Here is a 7,691-nt window from a genome sequence, read left to right on the forward strand (position 1 = left end):
GATGGCACCTGGGGTCCTGGACGGTTATCTTTCTCCCAAATTCTTATGCCAGCCACCCTAATCATCTGAACCTCTTCTGGGGAAAATAATATACTCAGGATGGAATTCATCTCCCCCCAAGTGTAGATATTTGGACCTAGAAATTGATCTACTTGGTTAGCTATGCCCACTGGGTCTTCAACTAAATGCCCCAACTCTTTCTTGAATCCTCTCACCTCAGAAGCAGTTAGGGGAGCATTCACAAAGCCAACACCTCCCGCTACTCCTCCCATAGGAACTTCTCTGAAGGGAAAGAGTCTCTCTGCCTTGGAGGTCTTGGATCTGGTACAACAGTACGGCCCATCTTCAGATGCCAAACTACTTTGAGGGATATCTGGGTTACCCTGAACTTTCTGCCCATCAGCAGGGGTATTTGCTGATAGCTGTTTATCAGGTGTCATGGTTTGAGCCTGGCACAGAGCCAGTGCCCCCATGAAAATGCCTCACCCTGGTGTCTGCTGTGAGATGTGACCAGGAATAAGCAAAACAGGCTCCAACTTAAACATAAAGAACACTTTATTACCTAAAACTACAGGAAAAATAGGGAAAGACTATAAGGAAAAAGAAAGAAAATTGAAAACCTTACAAAAACCACTTTTCCTCCTCCCCACTCCCTGACTTTCCCAATCCAATACATTCTCTCAAAAACACCAACTGCCCAGCCCGGCACGACACTTTAGTATACTCAAACTGCAGTTCATGAAGAGGAAAGGAGTCCTTCTTGTTCCATAGGCTTCTGGAAACACACTGAAACCTCGGATGCTTCCTTGTCACTTCGGCACCGCCCGGGGGGAAAAAAAAGTCCTTTTGCCGCTTGTGACATGTTCCTTCCATGCCCAGTGCTCTCACCACCGAGACATGGCCAGAGCTGCTTTTAGGGTGGTCTTTCAAGGATGCCTTGTCTCACTCCAAAAAGGCACAGTCTCTGCTTTTGGGACAACTGTCCCCCCCATATTTTTCCAACCCCCTGGGGCCGGGGGGTCCTCACGAATGAACCCTCCTGGTTTTGAGGCACTGCCTCCCCCTAAATGCAGTCTGTGTCACAGGAACAACTGAGTCCATGGCTACAAGAAAAAGTCCAGCCAAAAGGCCACTCCAAATCATCTCTCCCCATCCAATCATCTCCACAATCTCCGGGCCAAAGTCCTTATCTCATCTCATCTCTTATCTCCCTTCTTATTCAGCTTCGAGGAGGATTAGCATTTTTGCAAGGCCCCAATCATGCAAGAAAGAGTTAAAAGTTTTCAGTCTCTGTCTGTCCTGGGACGAGATGATACTCCCACACGTGCTGCTGCTGCGGCCGGCCGGGCTCCCTCCCCCCTTCTCCTCCTGGCTGGCTGCCATCACATTCGGTGCCGGCGGCTCTCTCTCTCTCTCCGGGGGGGGGGGGGGGGCTGGCTGCCCGATGTCTCGATGTCTCTTGGGGCTCCCCCACCCTTCCATCCTTGAAAGCCCCCTCAACCCCCACCTCTGTCCAGGCCCCAGGCCTCCCGCATGGCGGCCCCTCCCCCGCCCAGCAGCAGCGGGCCGGGTGGGGGAAGAGATCTGACCTCTTCGCCCGACGATGTCCAAAAGAGGAAGTGCCAGGGCAGTGCCTTGCTTTTAACCCCTGTGTATTCTCGGAGGTGTGTCCAAACCCCACTGGCTACACCAGGTGTCAGTATGAAACCCAAAACCTTCATTGGTTTGACCACAGCTTCCCAGAATTCCCACTCCTTCCTGGTCAAACCATGACATCAGGCGAGGAGGCATTTGTGTCCCAACTAGGAGGAGGTAAAGGGACAGCAATAGGAGGGGGAGAAGAACCTGAGTGAATATTGAATGCAGCTGGTGAAGGGGTGGAGAATGCAGCAGGTGGAGTAGGCACTTGTGGTGGTGCAGAAGGAGCTGGAGGGGATACTGGGTTTATCATAGCGCAAGCTGAAGAGGTAGAAGGAGGAGTTTGAACAGGTGGTAGTGAGATGGCAGCTGGGGGAAGAACCGGACCTGCCATTTGAGGTGCTTGAAGAAGAGGATTATAAGGTGGAGGGGCAGAAGGAGGTAAATAATCCAGGGGATCCCATCTTTTACCAGTCTTATCATCCCCTCCTTCATTCCCCTCTTTCTTCCTCTGTACCTTACAAATTCGCACTCCTTCATCCTCAACAGCACTCTTTAACCAGCAAGCTACATACAATAATTGCTCAGGATCAGTATCCCCTTGAGCTGTCAGATAATTATTTAATTGTTGGCACATCCACTTATCCTTTGTCCCACACCAAGGCCATCCTCCTTGTAACTCTAATTCTGGCCACACTTCCATACAATAATGGATCATTTTCACTTTATCTAATCCCTCCGTGGCCTCTATAGAATCCCATTTTACTAACAGTTCTCCTAAGGGACTATTGGGAGGTATGTCCTTTAGCCTCTTGCCGGTCTTTTTACTATTACACCCTCCCATTTTACAGGTCTTAACAGTAAAAAATCCCAAAGGTGCCTTTACTGACCGGTGATTTCAAAAAGAACCTTCTTTGAGGAGCTTCAGCCTCCTCCACTGAAACTTCAAATTTCTGCCTGATGCTCAGGACTTTATACTGAAACAACTGCCCGATCTCTAGATTGCCCAACTTTCCCCACATCAGGTCTTACATCTATCGGGACTTGAACACACGAAGCCTCGGCCTAAGAATCCCGGTCGTGCCTGACTCCCTCAGTCAGGAAAAACAACTGCCTGATTTTTAGTTTGCCTAACCCGCCAATTTTTAGGCTTCACCGTATCAGGACTTAAAAGCAAACCACAGCCTCCTTCGCTGGGGTTTGTGCCTGGCTCCTGTGCCAGGACTTACTTTTGCCTGCAGGGCTTGTGAGCTACCTGAATCCTTCTCGGTACTGACAAAATCTTACGCGAATCCTTTTCAAGACTTACAAATCCTATCCGAATCCTTCTCGGGACTGACAAATCTGCCTGACTTCCCTCTGTCAGGACTTACTTTGGGTGTGTGCCACTCATACAAATATTCCTTCCGCACGCCCAGAGGGGGGGGGCCCTTTATTCCCTCTTAGGAGACGTCTCAGTCACACTAATTCCACTTGCTTCCCCCTGTTTCTGGCCGGCCCCTTCACAGGAGTCCAGAAACGCGGTACTGAGAGGTCCGCTCTCACTTCGAAGGTCCGGCTGCCGGTCTCCGTCTCATTCACACACACATGCGCACGTCTACCACCCCCGCCACTGGCTTTCCCACCAATCCGGTGCTCCTCTGTGTCGCTGGTCCTGAGCCGATCCTTCTGGTCCTGGTAGCCAGCTGTCCTGAAGTCCAAGATGGCCAGTCTTGAGTCTTCTTGCGGCGTGGCTATTCCGGACGAGCGCCCCCAGCTGAAATAAACAGGGCCAGGAGACTTCTTCTCCTTTTTAATGCCTTTATTAAAAGTGATCAGCTCAGGATTGGGCGTCCTGGCAGGGCTGCAGTCCCCGTCGCGTCTCCCAGGGCGACTCAGAGGAGGAGGATGTGCGCAGCTCTGTCCACCAGGGGCAGAGCTGGGGACTCCGGTCCTTGTGGGAGCCTTTAGGGCGTGATGTCCCCGTCAGATGTTACTTTGTCAGTGCGGTCCCCCTCAGTCTCGGCGCTGGGGACGACTCCCATGGTCAGGGTGAGAGGGACTCCACATCTCTGCAGGCTCAGCACTTGGCTCCTCACGTCTGGACATCACTTAATTCTCTCAACTCTTAGGTGGCTTGTTGTTTTTAGGGTTTTCTCGTTGCATTTTAGAGTCGAGGTCCCAAAGCATGCTGGTCTTGGAGTCACTTTGCATAACCCCCCCCACCCTTTCAGGTGTCTTCCCTAGGCTGGAAGAGAGCACAGCCTCAGGGGAAGGGCCATCACCCCGCTTCAGCCAGGGCTTTTACTAATACAAAAGGGGAGATAAACTACAATGACCCGTGATTACAATAACAAAGCACGCCAAAACTTGGCAGGGACAGAGATCTGGCTGCCTTTTTGTAACTTTTTCTCACAAAAAAAATATTAACCGAATTTTTGTTCATAACACAGGGTGTGTTCCCAGTCGCTCTCAGATACTCCCAGTATTAGTCCAGTCCCTCCCAGTATGATCCAAAGATGAGCCCAGTGTGCTCCCAGTCCCTGCCAGTATGAACCAGTTGTGCTCCACATGGTTCCAGTTGCTCCCTTTCACCCTCACTTTTGTTCCAGCCACTCCCAGTATCTCCCAGTGTAGCCCAGTTCCCTCCAGCATCTTTCCAGTGACTCCCAGTTCCTTCCAGTATGATCCCATTTGCTCACAAGCACTCCCAGTCAGCATCAGTGGAGTGGCACTCACTGCCAGTATGATCCCAGTCACCTCCAGTATGATCCCAGTTGATCCCTGTATAAGCTCAGGCAGGCACCAAGGAGAAGGAGAACACCCAATCCTGGCGTGACCCCAGCAGCTGGGACAGGGGGGAACTCCTGAACACCAAAGGGGAGGGACCAGGGACAGGGAACTCCTGGGAGGCTTTTTCAGGGCTGAATCTTGGTGTTTGGGAGGTTTTTCTGGAGTGACTTGTACAGATGGATTCGGGCAGACAGACCTTCAAACTCAACGTGCTCATCCCTTGTTTTCACCAAACCAGGATTTCCCATTCCCACCCCCTGGGAGGCTGTGAGGAAGAGGAAGATGCCCCGGGACACTGAGGCAGGTGAGGAGGAAGTCAGTGCCCCTTTGCCCTCTGTGCTGCTCCATCTCCCAGCCCAGTACGGCCTCAGCTGCAACTCAGCCCTGGGGGCATCTCCTTGCCCTTGCCTGTGGCACGGAGGCAAATCCCATCCTGTCCTTGTCCTTCCTTCCCCAGAGCAGGAGCTGAGCATGGCGAGCAGGGAGGACAAATGCCCGCAGCAGAACCTGGTGGAAGAGGCCGTTTTGAGCGGCTCCACGGCGCAGGAAGCCAATGGGGGGGAAAATCCCTGGAGATGCCACACGAGGAGGGGCTGCAAACACAACTGGCGGGGATCTGAGGGGGAAAGAGCCAGCCTGGGCTGGGAAGACGGCCAGAGATGGAGCCAGAGCTAGGAGCAGGTGCTCCATGAGCAGCTTCATGATGGGGGGAAGCCGCAGAAACGTGTGGAGTGTGGGAAGAGGTTCCGGAGGAGCTCTGACCTAATGAAGCATTAGAGGATCCGCACTGGGGAACTGCCCTACAAGTGTGACCAATGCAGGAAAAGATTTAAGACCAGCTCAAATCTCCTCCAGCACCAGCGCACCCACACAGAGGAGACGCCCTTCCGCTGCCCCGACTGTGGGCAGGGCTTCAGGCACAATTCCCATCTTGTCATGCACCAACAAATCCATACTGGGGAGAGGCCCCATCAGTGTGAGGAATGTGGGAAGAGCTTCAGCCAGAGCTCCAGCCTGATATGGCATCAGGTAATCCACACCGGGGAGAGGCCCTACAAGTGTGGGCAATGTGTGAAGCGCTTCAGCTTGAGATCCCAGCTGATGAGGCACCAGGTGGTCCACACTGGAGAGAGGCCCTACGAGTGTGAGGAGTGTGGGAAGAGCTTCAGCTGGAGCTCCACCCTGATCAGGCACCAGAGGACCCACACTGGGGAACGGCCCTACCAGTGTGAGGAGTGTGAGAAGAGCTTTAGCTTGAGATCCGAGCTGATCTGGCATCAGAGGACTCACACTGGGGAACGGCCCTACGAGTGTGATCAATGCAAGAAGAGATATAAGTCCAGCTCTGATCTCCTCCAGCACCAGCGCACGCACACAGAGGAGTATTGCAGCGTCCTTAGACGGTCACTGTGCTGAGAGAAGGACGAGAATCTTGTTTCTTGATCAGAAGGCTTGATTTATTCATATATGATATATAATACATTATAACTATACTAAAAAGAATAAGAAGAGAAGTTGCATGAGCTGCTAAGCTAAGAATAGAATAGAAGGAATGAATAACAAAGTTCTGTGTCCAGGGAATCTCTCCCTGAGCTGCTCCTGTGATTGGCCTTTAATGGTACACATGGAAGATGAGCCAATCACAGGGACACTTGCCACATTTCACAGCAGCTGATAACAATTGTTTACATTCTTCTTCTGGGGCTCTGCTTCCCAGAAGATGGACAAATGTGAAAGAAAGAATTTCTATGAAAAAATGTCTGCGACATCTCACCTTTCTAAATTGTATAAATTAAAAGAAAAATGCTGATGTGAAATGAACAGGAAATGTCTTCACCTGTAAAATATACAATACTAACAAATCACTAAAACAATCCTACAATATAGGAAAACGCAAAAAATGCAAAGAGAATTCAAGTCCAAGCAGCTGGGTTTCAGGAACAGTCCAAGAGCTGAAGTTGTTTCTTTTGGACATCTGAGAGTCCTTTTTGGTCCTGAAAACAGACTTGCTGCAAAAGAGTCCCATCAATAGTTATCAAAAAACCATTGACAGTCCTACAACAATTTCAAACAATTTGAACAACTTTGGAATGTCCCTTTCTGGCCCTTCAATGCTTCCGTGCTTCAGAGCTGCTGCCCTCTATTTTCAATCTTTTTTATTGAATTTTAATTTTTTTTTTTTTTTTAATCAAAAATGAAAAGAGCAGCAGCAGAGCAGAGCAGTGCCAGAGAAGGAAAGGCCCTGGGGGGCCTGGCCCATGATGGACCAGGAACCCCAAAACTGGCCCACAAAGGGGGACCAGGACCAGTAGGAGAAACCTCAACCCCCAGTAACACCAAGAGGCCAAATGCTGGCCCTGGCCCAAAAACTTCCTGAGCCCAACGGCCCAGGCCAAACCCATGAGGCAGGCTCTGCATTCCCACAGGCCTGCACCCTGCTGCCAGTACAATGGCAGCACGAGTGGGGACACGCTTCCTTTTCCCAAAACCACTGAGGCATGCCAGCAGCAGGGAAATAGAAGCCTTCCCCAGAAATCTCATCTGGGGTCTGGAGATGTTTGTTCCCCACAGCAAACCAGCTATGGTCTCCTCCATCTGTGCCCTCTCCCTCTGCACTGCAAACGCAGCAGGTTTGTCTCTCATCTGCCCCATGGTTTCATCCCCACCCCCTCCGGGCTGGGAACCAAAGGCAGAGCTCTCGGGATGCACCTGTCCCCCCATGCCACTAGGGCGCAAGAGAGGTGGCAGAGATGGCAGCCTCCATGGGACAATCCCCGAAAAACCACCCCCGAACCTGCCGAGAATGCTGATCTTAAAAGCAGGGAGACGGGCTGTCCCCCCAGTCAGCTGGCGGGCAACCCCTGCTCCACGGAAGGGAAGACCAGCCGCCGGGGCCGCTGCTACAGCAACCGGTCCGGGATGGTCCGAGCTCGAACAAGCTATCGGTTCCAGGGCAGTCTCTGACGCCGACACGGAGGACACAGCCTCCGACAACGGCAGGACTGCTGGGGCAGCCTGTGCAGGCAGCGGGGGGGAAGCGGGAACCGGGGAGGGAATCTCGCTGGATGTAGGAGTGGCCGCGGGCTTTTCCGAGGGTCCCGCAGGTTCGGCGCCATCTCCAGCACCATCCTGAACAGGGACCGTCTCGGCTTGAGGCGGCGAGGAGGCCGATGGAAGTGGCAGAGGGGCCGGAGGGGCCGGAGAGATCTTCTGCTCTGCTGAGCCGGAAGCTGGAGACGCGTCGTCGTCGCTTAGCAACTCAGCAGCCACAGGAAGTGCCT

General features: G+C 52.4%; 1 pseudogene; it reads left to right on the forward strand.

The window, feature by feature from the left end:
- Positions 1–3,594: 3,594 nt before the first annotated feature.
- Positions 3,595–7,374, forward strand: LOC135442155 (zinc finger protein 239-like; annotated as a pseudogene).
- The last annotated feature ends 317 nt before the right edge of the window (positions 7,375–7,691 follow it).

This window comes from Zonotrichia leucophrys, unplaced genomic scaffold (assembly GCF_028769735.1).
Source record: "Zonotrichia leucophrys gambelii isolate GWCS_2022_RI unplaced genomic scaffold, RI_Zleu_2.0 Scaffold_1435_11216, whole genome shotgun sequence".
Lineage (NCBI taxonomy): Eukaryota > Metazoa > Chordata > Aves > Passeriformes > Passerellidae > Zonotrichia > Zonotrichia leucophrys.